Source organism: Dermacentor andersoni, chromosome 7 (assembly GCF_023375885.2).
Source record: "Dermacentor andersoni chromosome 7, qqDerAnde1_hic_scaffold, whole genome shotgun sequence".
Taxonomy (NCBI): domain Eukaryota; kingdom Metazoa; phylum Arthropoda; class Arachnida; order Ixodida; family Ixodidae; genus Dermacentor; species Dermacentor andersoni.
This window is the reverse complement of record NC_092820.1, coordinates 62,750,811-62,766,683: the sequence shown is the minus strand read 5'-3', so window position 1 is coordinate 62,766,683 and position 15,873 is coordinate 62,750,811. Positions and strand designations below refer to the sequence as shown.

Sequence of the window (15,873 nt, the reverse complement as noted above, 5' to 3'; positions counted from 1 at the left end):
CCACGGCGCATCTGGTGGACCGAGACGACACTTGCAATGGGGTTCTGTCTTTGACAGGAAACTTGCTTCCATATGGACCAGTGTACAGTTGCGTGGTGCGGTGGGGTGGGGTGTGCCGTTGGGAATGTACGCTACACACATTTTAAGATTGTGGCTAGTATCATCTACAATCAATCTGCTTTGTTGGCAGCCATTTCATGCTTACATCCACTCTCGATTACAGGAGAGCCAGTATTCTTTAGTGTCACCAGAACAGCCTGAAGATGCTCATACAAAATTCTCCAAAGAGCGCAAGCGCTTCCGAGCTTTTTTAGTCTGTACATTCCAGCTATCTGAAATGAATCCAAGAAAGTAGTGGATGTTAAGGATATGATCATAGAGCTATGGCATATTACTTCGAGGTAGATGAAGTGGTACACGAAGGTGTCTTGTGTATTCTATTTCAGTGATAACATCATAGTGAACTGTTGGATAGTGTTCAGGAGAGATGCCGCACTAGTGCAGCCAGCATCAAGTGCAATCAAAATGTGGCTTTGCTGTTGTTCAAAGCAGATATTACATTCGCCCTACAGCAGAAAGGAAACGAAGCAACACCTTCAAGGAGGCAGTCCCCAAACAGCAAAAAAAAAAAAAGGTTGGAGGACACTTAAGCTGCGCCTTTAAGAGTGGAACACGATAGCATTAAAAGATCCCTGGCTGCTTCTCACGCTTCCGGGCAGCTGCAGCTTATGCTTCTGTAATGTTTTCCTGGAAATGCTGGTGGCAAACGCTATGCACGAAGGCGAGCTTTCTGGGGTGTGCCACTCCTAAGACAGACCTGAAATGGCAGCTGGAAAAGGGGTTTGTGTTTGAGTTTCTGCACAACAGAATTATGTTTTCTCGCATATTCAAATTACAATCCAACGCTATCATGTCTCGAGGTTGTGTGCAAGTCATACTTTATGAATTTTTCACACATTCTACTTTGAGAATTTTAATTCATTCAGTAACGCCTATATGCCACGTGGAGGGCCTGCATGAATCGGGATGCATGGTTTGGGATTAATTTTCGCATGAAAAAGGTCGCCAACACCACTGCTGGATTTTCAGCGACATGGGGCCCTGAACGCTACGGCTGTTAATATTGTGCATCAGTTCCAGGCCAACAGCACATGTGCCATGCACAAAAAAAATCAAAGTAGATGCACTTGAGCACTTCCCAAACATTTTTTTACAAGAAAGGCAGAGGAAAAACCTATGCTGCTAAGACATCAGATGAGTAATATGTAAAACATGCAATATAAAGTTTAATTGTACACCCGACAAGGACTATATGGTAACGTAGATTGGAGACGGAGTCTTGCAGAATATACGCTTCTCTTTAATGGCGGGCCAGAACAAGAGCGTGCAGCTTACGCACTTCATCGTCTTTAGTGGCACCGACCTTTGCGCGCGCCGTCCTGCGGTGCAGGAGCCCCACATCTTTGTGTCAATTGCCTCCCATGAGAAAAGCGACCGTCTCGGTCGCGTCAAAAAGTTATTTCAGTGACATAAGAAATGGAGCTCCTCAGGTGCATCTCGGCATTCACGTATGCGCATAGTATGGTTTCATGCGCACTACGTGAACAACTTCAGCGGGAGGACGACGACAGAGTGAACTGGGGTCAGAACTGTAGGGGACCACTTCGTAGGTCATGTCACAGAGGCGGCGTGTAACCTTGTAAGGACCAAAATACCGGCGGATTAACTTTTTTGAGAGTCCACGGCGGCGGACAGGCATCCAGACCCACACGCAGCCGCCGGTATTGTAATGGATGTCGCGTCGACCCTAGTTGTATCGAAGGGTGTCAGGGCTATTATCAGCCAGTGGTAGCATGGCGTCAAGTGTTGACCTGACGTGGCGCCCGTATACAAGCTTGAACGGCGTAAACTGTGTAGACTCCTGTACAGCAGTGTTATACACGAAAGTCACATAGGGTAAGATCGCGTCCCACGTCTTGTGCTCTACGTCGACATACACGGAGAACAAATCAGCCAGCGTTCTGTTCAGACGTTCCGTTAATCCATTGGTTTGAGGGTGATATGCAGTGCTCTTGTGGTGAGAGCTATGCGTCAGCTGGAGATCATCCTGCATAAGTTCCACTGTAAATGCTGTACCGCGGTCAGTGATGAGAACAGACGGTGCACCATGTCGTAGGACGATGTGGCGTACAAAGAACTTGGCCACTTCATATGAATTTGCTTGCGGAATAGCTTCAGTTTCGGCGTACCGGGTTAAGTAGTCGGTAGCGACGACTATCCATCTGTTGCGCGAAGAGGTCACTGGGAACGGTCCAAGTAGATCCATTCTATTTGTTGGAACGGTGCTTGAGGAAGGTCCACAGGATGGAGAAAGCCAGTCGGTTTAACTGGTGCTTTCTTGCGGCGCTGACAGTCGCGGCAGGTCTTTATGTACAGTTGCACAGAGGAATAAAGCCGGGGCCAGTAATACTTCTGTCGTATCCTTGCCTAAAGTCTTGGCGAATCCCAGGTGTCCCGCACATGGCTCATCATGGCAGGCTCGCAAAATGTCGTGGCGTAGTGCCGATGGCACGACAAGGAGGTACGTATTTGGGCCGCTTCCGCAGTTTTTCCTGTAAAGGACGTTGTTGTACAAGTAGTATGATGATAAGCCGCGCACGAGCGAGCGGGGTAAAACACCTTCAACTCCTCGGAGGTGTTCGATCCGCGGCAGCAGCTCAGCGTCAGCGCGCTGGTGCTCAGCCATCTTTATGGCGTCGATAACGCCGACAAATGGCAAGTCATGGTCAGGGTCCGATGAGGTCGTAGAGAGTGATGCACGTGACAACCAGTCAGCGTCACTGTGCTTCCTGCCAGATCAGTAGACAACTGTATTATCATACTCTTGTAAGCACAGGCTCCAATGGGCTAGTCTGCCTGAAGGATCTATTGAGGTTGGCAAGCCAGCACAGGGCGTGGTTGATCGCTGACAGCGTTAAAGGGTTTACCGTACAAGTAGGGTCAGAATTTGCCAATTGCCCACACAACCGCTAAGCATTCCTTTTCAGTAGTTGAGTAGTTTTTCTCAGCCTTGGTGAGACTGCGGCTTGCATAAGCAACGGTGCGTTCCGCACCAGCTTGCCACTGCACAAGTGCCTAGACTCGCATTGCTGGAGTCAGTATGGATTTCAGTGTCAGCGTCTTCGTCGAAATGAGCAAGTATCGGGGCCTCTTGCAAACGCGCAATTCATTGAAAGACTGCTGCTGCTCATCCGCCCAAATGAAAGGCGCATCGTCGTATGTAAGCCCTGTCAGAGGCTCAGCAATTCTCGAGAAGCCCTTGACGAAGCGCCCATAATATGCGCACAAACTAAGGAAGCGTTGGACAGCCTTCTTGTCTGTGGGTGGTGAAAACTCAGCGACGGCAGCTAACTTGTCGGGGTCTGGTCGGACGCCTTGAGGACCAACGACATGGCGAAAAAATTTGAGCTCTTGGAACCTGAAGTACCATTTCTCAGGCTTGATGGTGAGGCCGGCAGTATGGATCGCAGTGAGGACACTCTCGAGTCATGAGAGATGTTCGTCAAACGTGCTCGAGAACACGACGACATCGTCCAAGTATACGAGGCAGGTTTGCCATTTGAGTTCAGCAAGCACGGTATGCTGGTGGTATTAAAGGTGGCAGGTGAGGAACAGAGACCGAAGGGGAGAACTCTGAACTCATAAAGCCCATCAGGTGTCACAAATGCTGTTTTTCCACGATCCTGTTCATCAACTTCGATTTGCCAATATCCTGATTTAAGATCCAACAAAGAAAAAAACTTGGCATGTTGTAGACGATCCATTGCGTCGTCGATGTGTGGCAAAGAATAAACATCACGCTTGGTGACACGGTTCAACTTTCTGTAATCTACACAGAAGCGTAGTGTGTTGTCTTTCTTTCTGACTAACACTGCAGGGGAGGCCCACGGGCTGGTGGATGGCTGGATCACGTCGTCTTGGAGCATCTCTTTCACCTGATGCTTGATCGCTTCCCTTTCCACTGGAGACCCTCTGTAAGGATGCTGACAGACAGGACGTGCAGACTCGTCCGTAATAATGTGGTGCTTTGTGATGGACGTGCGCTGCACTTTGGATGACGTTGAAAAACAGTCCACAAATTCATTCACAAGACTCAGTAGACGGTCTTTCTGATGGTCTGGCAGAGCGGCGTTAAAGTGAATCCGTTCTTTTAGGCTGGGTAACCCAGATTGCTGAGACGATGCGGTTTCCAATGTGGCAATGTCAGTAACGTTAGTGATTTCGCGAGGAAATGAGCTCAGTTCAGCCATTTCATTCGTCGCGGTACATGCCGATACTTGTTGCTAAAGTTTGTTAGCAAAATGACTGAACATTTGTTTTGCACCCGAAGAAGCCCTCTGGCTATACAAATGTGGCGCTCAAGAAGCAGGGGCATGTTTGCCTCAGCAATTCCTTCGGCGGCGTCCTCCATGTCGCATCGGACAAGGGTAAGCACGCTACTCTTGGGTGGCAACGTGATGTGATCGTCAGTTACGCAAAGCGCGATGTCACGGTCGTTGTCATTACTGTTCGCCATGGCTTGCGTAGTCGTGAAGCTGACTCTAGACTCTTGCAGGTCGATGATGGCACTGTTCGCCTCAAGGAAATCCATGCCGAGTATAAGGTCCTTTGAACATTCAGGAAGAATGACAAAGTCGCCGATGTACGTGAAGCCCTGCATGTTGACTCGTGCCGTGCACCGACCCATTGGAGTTATGAGATGCCCTCCTGCAGTACGAATCCGAGTTCCGGTCCATTGCGTCGAAACTTTGTTCAGCATACACGCGAGATTCTGGCTCATGACAGACGTGTCTGCACCCATGTCGATTAACGCCGTGACTTCGTGGTCATCTATGGTAACTCGTACGTCGCAGGATACTGACACGGAACTACACTGCTTTCTCTGCATCTCAATTACGTCATATCGCGGTCGTCGTAGTGGAGGATCTTCAGCGTTCGCAACGTCAGCAACCTCACCTGCGCAGGTCGCTGGACTCAGTTTTCCTGGGAGGCAGGGCTGGGTGAGCGACGCCTCGTAGCTCTCGATGTGAAGAGGGGGCTGGAAGACCGGTTTCGGGCAGGTGACGGTGACCGGGGTTTAAGGAATCGTGGAGCAAACAAGGTCCTGGCCTCTGCGAGGTATGCTTCAAACTCCAGGGGGCGTTCACCAATGCACGGGCACGGTGCATTCAGTGAAAATCCAAGGAGCCCAGCTCGACGGTAAGGACACGCCCTGTAGAGGTGATCAGCTTCATCGCAATAAAAACACAAGGGCCTCCGGTCTGCGGTGCGCCATACGTCGCTCTTGCGGGGTGGTCGTGTTTCAGCCATGAATGGTGTGCGGCGAGGCCTGAAGTCGCCAGTTGCTTGTTCAACGGCGTGCACACCATGAAAGTCCGGGACGTCGCTCACATCGCGAAAAATACGAACTCCACGTTGCTTCCGCATACGACATGCAAGGTTGTGGCTGCCATACCTCGTGCTGTGGTGTCTCGCTTCACTCTGGGACTTCGACTGACTGCCTGATTTCCTCCCGGACGACCTCAGCCAGATCGAGCCGCTGTACCGATGCTGGAGCCACCTGAAGATTTTGAAGCTACTCTCGAACGATAAACCTAATGAGCTCCCGCAAGGCGTCGGTATTGTCCAGGGGTATAGCGAGAGAGTCACGCGATAGGGTCGACACGTCGCGGTTCTGCCTTGTTCGCTGCTGCAGTGCCTTTTCCATTGATACGGCTTCCGTGAGAAACTCTGCAACAGTCTTTGGTGGGTTGCATATTAGGGCACCGAATAACTCTTGCTTGACACTGCGCATCAAGTTCCTGAGCTTCTTTTCTTCCGGCATGGATAGATCCGCGCGTCGGAAAAGTCGGCATATATCTTCGAGAAACATTGCGACGCTTTCATTCGGCCTCTGTACTCTCGCCTGAATTGCAGATTCAGCTCGCTCCTTGTGATCGAAGCTGTCGTATGTGCCGATTAGCTGTTGTCAGAATTCGTCCCATGTCGATAGGGCCCCGCCTCACGATTCTCAAACCATGTTCACAAATAGTCCTTGAGAGCAAAGTAGCCGTTCCGTAGCTTGCGCTCTGGAGTCCAGCCATTGAATTCTGCAACACGCTCAAAGTGATCGAGCCAGTCCTCTACATCCTCAAAGGTGTCCCCATGGAAGGACGTGGGGATTCGTGGCTGGTTGAGGACGACCTCGGTCGGCGCGGTCGAGGAAGATGGAACCGATGTATTCGTCCTTCTTACTTGAGTGCGTAGAGGCTCATGCTCAGACGGCAGTCCTTGAAGTCGGCAGCTTGTCCGTACTTGCACAGTAGTCAGCTTGACCGGACTTCGTACTGGGTTTGTAGACGGTGTTCGATCTGGGAGTGGTAGCACGTACCCCGCACCTCCATCAGAAAAATGTAACGCAGATTGGAGACGGAGTCTTGCAAAATATACGCTTCTCTTTAATAGGGGGCCAGAACAAGAGCGTGCAGCTTACGCACTTCGTGTTTCATAGCGCCGACCTTTGCGCGCGCCGTTCTGCGGTGCGGGAGCCCCACATCTTTGTGTCAATATGCACCAATCGCACGCAGAATTGACGTCAACTCAGGGTGAAGGTCGCTTTCCAAGTTCTACCTGGTGTTGTCTACAGGCAACAAACGCACTGCTGAAGAAGCTTACACAAACATTTTTCATTTTCCTTCACTGTCTTTAGTCTCTGTGTATTTTCTACATTTCCACCAAACCTAAATGTTTTCCCTGGGGTTTTTCATGTTTCATCCCTAACAGTTAATGCTCATTACAGTGTTGAAGATGTTTGCATGCTTTTTTCTTCTATGCACCACACTTAAAGAAGAGCCATCCTGTCAGCCACCTAGGTCTACTCCTTTTGCTCAACTACATTTTGGAGCCCAATGACGAGAAAGACTTCTCTAGCATACCTGAAGGTGATGAAGTAGAACAGGATTAGCGGCTGCGTGAGATATTTGAAGACATAATGATTTTTTTTCCAGACAAGATTTGAAACATGAGTTCCAAATTTATTAGCTTTCTTTTACCATTTTTTATAAGGCTATTGAGTAAAACCATCTTCATCTTCAATTACTGACTAAATTAATCTTTCATAGTAGCAACATTCTTGTATCATATAGCGTGTGTTGATGTTGGGCAGTGTTTTCACAATAACAGCCTTTAGAGAGCTTTTATCTATGTGTAGCTGTTTGTCAGTCTCCTTCCCAGTAACACCTGCCATACATAGTGGCATACAGATTGAAGTGTTCGGAACTAGGAATGCTACATTGAGGTTGATGTGGCTTCAGAAATTTACCACCAGACACTCGTGAGCCATGCAGGGGTTGTGGAAGCAAATAAATTACATAGAGTGGTGCCTAATGACATCGTGCCCAAAAAGCTTTACTATGTCACCTAGGGCTGCTTGGCTAAGGCCATAATCGGCTTTTGAGGGTTCTCACTCATATCACCCCCTACCTCCCGGAGGAACTCAACCACTTGAGTGGCACTTTGCCACGGGCATCAGTTATTTCTTTTTGTCAGAGATGATTATTAGACACGATTTCTTGTATCAACCTGAAAACAATGTGGTTCGTGACATTTCAAGAAGGTGGTGATCTCCAAGTTACTGTGGTCACTGTGTAAGGCGACTAGCACAACATCAAGTTCCATCTCGTGCATCAGGCAGAATGCTGCTATTTCCAAATAAATTTGCTAAATAGGTCACAGAGGTGATTGTGAAGGTGAAGTCGAGCGCTTACAGATTGAGAATGTTAATGGTTAAGGAGATTCAAAGCCGCATCCTCAAATACTTTGCGCAGCTTGCATGACAATGTTGAAACTCAAGCCTGCGTCCTTTGGACTAATATTTCACTGTTTTGTATGGATACTTTTATAGAGGACAAAAGCCAAACTTCTCCAGGTTTAAGATTGGTTTTACGACAGCTATGACAGAGCCAACTCCTTGGTGCACGCTTATGGTAGTGGTGACGAAGCCATCAGGAGCAGTCTACACTTTTATGGATTATACAAAAACTGAACAAGCAAGTTCTATGAGCATCATATCCAATTCCTGCAGTAGAGCATACCCTTCAGATACTACGAGTCACAGCTTGGCGTATGAAAAATTGATGCCCAAATTCAGGGTTTTGGCAAATCCCAGAGAAATGACGGAAAGTTCTTGACCACCTTTACAGCACCATTCCATTGGTTTCACTTTAACTGCTCATGCGATTTGGTATCTGGCGTGCCCCAGATCAAATACAATGGTATATGAATGATATTCATCCGGAACTTACATGTGTTGCTTGTCATATGGTCGAGGTTATCAGTTGATGCTCAACTAAACAGCAACACAACAAACTCTGCAGTACATTTGAGGGCACCCACTGTGCAAGAGCTGCCATCATCAAAGAGAAATGTAAGTTTGGCATCACAATAATATCCTACTTGGGGCATATCATGAACGAAAACAAGCTCAAAGCTGTCACAGACATGCCAAGACCATCCTCCAGAACTACAGCTGCTAATGGGCATGACCACCTATCTAGGTTTATTCGCTCCTAACATGACAAACACTACACCCATTGCCCAGCATGCTGTTTTCAAAGCATGGTTTATATGGAACCCACACAGGTTCAAGAATTCTCAAAATGGAAAGAAATACTTTCTTCAGATCCAGTGCTTGGCTGGCGCTCCTCAAAATGAGAAACCAGCTGCTAATCACAGCTGATGCTTTGTGCTGTGATCTAGTTGCAGTGCTCAGCCAAAAGCAAGACGATGGGCAACATGTTACTAGATATGCCTCAAGATATTTTGCAGAGACAGAATGCCTGGCTATGCCTAGATGTTTATAGAAAGAAGTGCTTTCTTTCTTGCAAGCTTGAGATAAATTCTATAAATGGGGCAACAATCTGTTTCCCAAATCATAAAATGCACACATGATTGATATTATGAGTCATAATGTACATCTTAGGCAAGGACTTTCCCGCAGCTGATACACTGTCAAGTTCTCATGTGAAGGAGAATAACAGGCACCAGAAGGGCCTACCAAGATTGAAGGCTATGCATGCTGCCTCTCCCCACCTTCTTTACAAGAACTGAAGAAAGAACAAGTACTAGATTATTGCTGCTGCCAACTTCGCATCTTCACTTGAAAGAGCAGGCCAAGGTGTTGCAAAGTCTGAAAGAATTCTGGCTTCACAAGGACGATGTAGTCCAAGACATGTTGATATTGTGGCAACAAAACCATCGCGCCCAAGAAGCTACAGGAGCTTACCCACCCAGCACTTCTCACTTGAAGGCCACTATGGAATCAATAAATGCCTAGCAAGACGACAAAGTACTGCATCATAAATACATACAAACAGCAAATGTCTTCAAATCATGTCATGCATGCTAGCACCACAGGGCTAAGAGAAGGGTGACACTCCTGCAACTGGGATTCTGAGAAAAGCTGTTACAGAAGTTCACCATGGACATATTTTCTATTGGAGGGGTGCGGTGGCTCATCATAACAAAATACTAGTAAGGGTATCCTGAGCTAGTACTGGCTAGTTTGACAGGACCTGTGGTTGTGACTCAATGCCTCATTGTTTTCACAAGGCGTGCAATAGTGTAGTGGCCGTGAACCACAACAAACTGTAGCTTGGAAAAGGGCGCAGCTCGCTGTTCGCAGAATTCATAAGAATTCCAACAAATGGCATGCAGTCCACACTACCGACACCGCAGTGATCTCACAGAAGCCACTGTAAACTTATCCAAGAACTCCCTTGAGACGTCAGGTGATGCCTACAAGACACGATTATAGACTGAGCCTTCTGAAATATAGCTCCTCGTTAGTGCAAATGCCTACGAGCCGAAGGCTTAGGACTACACTTCTAGCTACTGCAGACAGCTTCTTTCCACAACTCCCGGACCGGAGGAAAATGAAAGTGCATGAGCAAAAGTGCTGGCAGAAACAGAAAACTTACTCTGATGTTGGGCATGGCATGCAAGATCTACCCAATTTGTATCCAGACATTAATGTCCGAGTAGTTGACCTGGAAAATGCAGGCACACTTCAGCAGCCAGGAGATAAGCCCAGGTCACAGTGGATAGAGACGGACAAAAGGACCATTCATCTCAAACAGGACACAACCAGTGCCACTGCCTCTGGCTACATAATCAAGGGTTCGACGAAAGTTCGTCTGATCAGGCATGGAAACGGGAAAAAAAAGAAAATGGGATCTAAGAAATAATAGTCACACGACTATTATTTGCCAAACATGCGCAGGAACATAGTCACAAGATTGACTGGGACAATGCCACTGTTGTTGCCAAAGGAAAGAACATGTCATCCCGGCGGCTGCTAGAATCGCTAATCATTCAATCAACGCCAGCTACGATAAACCAGACACCAGGGACTATGCCTGCCATTTACGCATGTTTGTTACGTCACATGCTGGCTACATAAGTGACGACGATTTCCTGTCCAACTCGGTGAACAAGGAGCCCGTATGCAGTTCCAAAACGTCGGGTTATACATCAGACTTGGTCAGTGACCATGAACCCCCTTTCACGTCTCTGGCTAAGGGAGAACACAAGCAGCCACAAGACTGTACCAAAGAGGTTCCGTTTTGTAGAGATCCTGGGCATCAACACCATAGAAGTGGACAATGCATAACACCAACTAAGCAGTAAGCAACATGACCCTTTTTATACAGGGAAAGATGTGCTACAAAGATGCTCGTACTACTGTAAGGCTAATGTGCATGCTTGTAGAAAATGATCACAATAAAAAACTCACCTCTTGCCTTGTGCTCAATGTTGAGGCTACTATTCTGAATCACAATTACTTTATCCCACCTAGCTAACAGTTTGCCAAATCTCAAAGAGGTTTTAATAAGAATCTTGTCTCGACTACCCGAAACGCCAGTCTGTGTAGTAGTGTTACACAGTGTTGGGTTCAAATCGGCCATAATCATGAATCCGAATGAACTTGCCCACATTTCAGTTATTCTGCAAAAGTATTTGGCATCACTTCGTTGCTTCTATACGCACTGAGGCAATCAGCTGTGAAACACATTTAGGTCGTACTGAAGATGTTTTCGGATTCCTGATTAATAAGAATACAGCTGGTAACGTAGAGGACTTCTATAGCATTAACGAGAGGGTGGCAGGTCTCGTTGCGACACTTAATAAGAGGTACAAATTGAAGGTCGTACAGGTCTACGCCCCTACATCCAGTCATGATGACCAGGAAGTCGAAAGCTTCTATGAAGACATGGAATCGGCGATGGGTAAAGTCAAAACAAAATACACTATACTGATGGGCGACTTCAATGCCAAGGTAGGCAAGAAGCAGGCTGGAGACAAGTCAGTGGGGGAATATGGCATAGACACTAAAAATAGCAGGGGAGAGTTACTAGTAGACTTTGCAGAACAGAATAATATGCGGATAATTAATACCTTCTTCTGCAAGCGGGACAGCCGAAAGTGCACGTGGAGAAGCCAGAATGATGAGACTAGAAATGAAATAGACTTTATACTCTGCGCAAACCCTGGCATCATACAAGATGTGGACGTGCTCGGCAAGGTGCGCTGCAGTGACCATAGGATGGTAAGAACTCGAATTAGCCTAGACTTGAGGAGAAAATGGAAGAAGCTGGTACATAAGAAGCCGATCAATGAGTTAGCGATAAGAAGGAAAATCGAGGAATTCCGGATCAAGCTACAGAACAGGCATTCGGCTTTGACTCAGGAAGAGGACCTTAGTGTTGAAGCAATGAACGACAATCTTGTGGGCATCATTAAAAAGTGTGCAATAGAAGTCGGTGGTAACTCCGTTAGACAGGATACCAGTAAGCTATCGCAGGAGACGAAAGATCTGATCAAGACATGTCAATGTATGAAAGCCTCTAACCCTACAGCTAGAATAGAACTGGCAGAACTTTCGAAGTTAATCAACAAGCGTAAGACAGCTGACATAAGGAAGTATGATATGGATAGAATTGAACATGCTCTCAGGAACGGAGGAAGCCCAAAAGCAGTGAAGAAGAAACTAGGAATTGGCAAGAATCAGATCTATGCGTTAAGAGATAAAGCCGGCAATATCATTACCAATATGGATGAGATAGTTCAAGTGGCTGAGGAGTTCTATAGAGATTTATACAGCACCAGTGACACCCACGACGATAATGGAAGAGAGAATAGTCTAGTGGAATTCCAAATCCCAAAGGTAACGCCGCAAGAAGTAAAGAAAGCCTTGGGAGCTATGCAAAGGGGGAAGGCACCTGGGGTGGATTACGTAACAGCAGATTTGTTGAAGGATGGTGGGCAGATTGTTCTAGAAAAACTGGCCACCCTGTATACGCAACGCCTCATGACCTCGAGCGTACCGGAATCTTGGAAGAACGCTAACATAATCCTAACCCATAAGAAATGGGACGCCAAAGACTTTAAAAATTCTAGACCGATAAGCTTACTGTCCATTGCCTACAAAGTATTTACTAAGGTAATCGCAAATAGAATATGGAACACCTTAGACTTCTGTCAACCAAAGGACCAGGCAGGATTCCGTAAAGGCTACTCAACAATAGACCACATTCACACTATCAATCAGGTGATAGAGAAATGTGCGGAATATAACCAACCATTATATATAGCTTTCACTGATTACGAGAAAGCGTTTGATTCAATCGAAACCTCAGCAGTCATGGAGGCATCACGGAATCAGGGTGTACACGAGCCGTATGTAAAAAATACTGAAAGATATAATGCTTCACATCAACCATGGTCCTCCATAAAGAAAGCAACAAAATCCCAGTAAAGAAAGGATTCAGGCAGGGAGATATGATCGCTCCAATGCTATTCACAGCGTGCTTACAGGAGGTATACAAAGACCTGCTGGATTGGGAAGAATCGGGGATAAGAGTTAATGGAGAATACTTTAGTAACTTGCGATTCGCTGATGATATTGCCTTGCTTAGTAGCTCAGGGGACCAATTGCAATGCATGCTCACTGATCTGGAGAGGCAAAGCAGAAGGGTGGGTCTAAAAATTAATCTGCAGAAAACTGTTTAACAGTCTCGGTAGAGAACAGCAGTTTACGATAGGTTGCGAGGTACTGGAAGTGGTAAGGGAATACATCTACTTAGGGCAGGTAGTGATCGCGGATCCGGATCATGAGACTGAAATAATCAGAAGAATAAGAATGGGCTGGGGTGCGTTTGGCAGACATTCTCAGATCATGAACAGCAGTTTGCCATTATCCCTCAAGAGAAAAGTGTATAACAGCTGTGTCTTACCAGTACTGACGTAGGGGGCAGAAACCTGGAGGCTTACGAAAAGGGTTCTACTTAAATTGAGGACGACGCAACGAGCTATGGAAAGAAGAATGATGGGTATAATGTTAAGGGATAAGAAAAGAGCAGATTGGGTGAGGGAACAAATGCGAGTTAATGACATCTTAGTTGAAATCAAGAAAAAGAAATGGGCATGGGCAGGACATGTAATGAAAAGGGAAGATAACCGATGGTCATCAAGGGTTACGGACTGGATTCCAAGGGAAGGGAAGCGTAGCAGGGGGCGGCAGAAAGTTAGGCGGGCGGATGAGATTAAGAAGTTTGCAGGGACGGCATGGCCACAATTGGTACATGACCGGGGTTGTTGAAGTATGGGAGAGGCCTTTGTCCTGCAGTGGGCGTAACGAGGCTGATGATGATGATGAAGATGTCAAAGGCCATGTAACATATGTGCTGAAAGGAGCAATGACAACTTACGACATTGACAGATGCCATTCAAATGAGCGTTGCTGTGCCAGTCGAAATTGCTGCTTTGACATTGGCTAAACTTGAGACAGAATAGCATGAGGCAAAGTGAAAAGAGAACAAAGGTGCATTTTTGGAGCTACATCGCCTCATTGCTCCAATGCCCAAGCATTTGATAATTCATTCATACAATGCGACGGCCTACGCAAAGCCACGTTTGGATGAACCAATGTCTGCTTTCAAACAACGCAAAATTCCACTTTTTCACGCACTAACCAAGAACTGGCAGGTTTGAGGATTTACGAGTGTCAAGAAATATTGAATCTGTCATTCATATGTGTACACTTTGTCGCATTATCTTCGTATTATCAAGTGTATGCTTGAAAGCGCAGACACTAGTGCTGGCTTGCTAGCTAAACGCACTTTCAAGTGGCAGCTGGTGATAGAAATCTTCGAGCATTTGTCTATAAAAACGTTCGCGTAGATTTCGCTGTATGGTCATGCGCTTTCACTGCAACGCACTGCGTGACCTCTGCCTGTCAGGCCAAGCAGAAGAGCGCCAAGGGACGAAAATTGTTCATTTGGCACTGTAAATACGTATGTCTCTATTATAGTGTGCCTGTATATGTACTTCGACGACGGCAATGATGCCAGCGCTTGCAACAGTCGGCCAATTTAAAGAGCGTGTCACAGCGTTCGCTCTCCATGTGTACAATCTAACACGGCGAGTCTCTTTTTGCATGCGGAAGCGGCCTTCTGGATCTAAAAACACTGATATCGCGCGCGCAACAGAACAAAGGGGCGGTAGTGCGCATAAGGTTAAGATCGTAGTCCGCAAGATATGGGCTATAAATAACGGCTCAAACACGTTACAGATGGGTGTCAATTTAAGGCGTGCAGAGCATTTAAAGCGTACTTTTAGCGAGTACTTCAGGCGGCGTGAAAAATGATGCCTATTCATGCATAAATAACACACACAAAAAAAAATTATGTGCGCCCCAGATGAGTTGAAAGTGGTCGCAAACAGCTACCTTACCTGTCTATGTGAATGACAGGTGCAGCCTCTGAGCTTCTATACGATCTCTATTCGGTATTCTATTGGGCACAAGAAAGAGTTATTACGCGGAAGGATAAGGAACAGCTTGGGATAACCAAGAAAGCTTAGATGTACCATCGAAGCTCCCATGTTACGCTCACGTCCACGCTCACATCCAATTGACAGGAAGCCGCCATGACACATTTTGACTACCGGAAACAGATGGCGCTTAGAGCCCTAGAATGTTAGAGTTACTTTAAAGAATGTTGAAACAGTTTTTCGTTTAAAACATTTTACGTATTGCTTATTTTAATTGTCAGTTTTCGTTCCCTGTCCAAAGAATTGCCAACAAAAAGTACGATTTACAAACGGTTTATTATCACGAATGGCAGCGAAAACCGAAACCGAAACTAGGGCGACGCACTCGTTGTGGGTAGATTTATTAACCTCAATCAATGCCTCGATGATAGTGCAACGAAGCCAGAAGATATGTGTACAAGGGCGATGGGTGCTACATTCATAAGAACAATATCTCGACATTGGACAATGCTGCATAACATAAGCTTGCAGCTGTAGTTTTCACACATAATTTTTACACATGGTACGCTTCGGTTCTTTTCGGATTTACTCTCGGACACATTTTAAACTGAGCCACTACGCACATGCCAACATTTCGTCACAATTTCTTTAATGCGGCATTTAGTTCATCGAGTACACCGACAAAACTTGCGCGGAAATGCTTTCGAGCACCTGTCTCAGCAATCCCCGCCGCACTCCGCTTCCCCCCCCCCCCCCTTTCTTTTTCTATACCACCACTAATTAATGCACATGTGTTAACCTCCGCATACAAATCACTCGTGGTGTGTCCCTTATTCACTCCGAATTAAAAGTCGGTGCTGTAAACTTACGTACGTACAGTCCTATACACTGCGGCTGGTCGCGTCTCAATCCCGTGTTTCTCTAGTTTTAACGCCCGCGCAATACGTATGTAGTACTCAACAATCGGTTTGCTCTGGCGCAGTTAGACGACGATCGTCGTCGTGC

General features: G+C 46.6%; 1 long non-coding RNA gene across 1 annotated transcript; it reads right to left on the bottom strand.

Annotated features, from left to right (window-relative positions):
* Window positions 1-213: 213 nt before the first annotated feature.
* Window positions 214-15,202, bottom strand: LOC140219270 (uncharacterized). The gene is made up of 3 exons (XR_011895417.1): window positions 14,965-15,202; window positions 14,830-14,888; window positions 214-829 (listed from the first exon to the last, which is right to left on the bottom strand). It is a non-coding gene; the product is annotated as an uncharacterized lncRNA (long non-coding RNA).
* Between the last annotated feature and the right edge of the window lie 671 nt (window positions 15,203-15,873).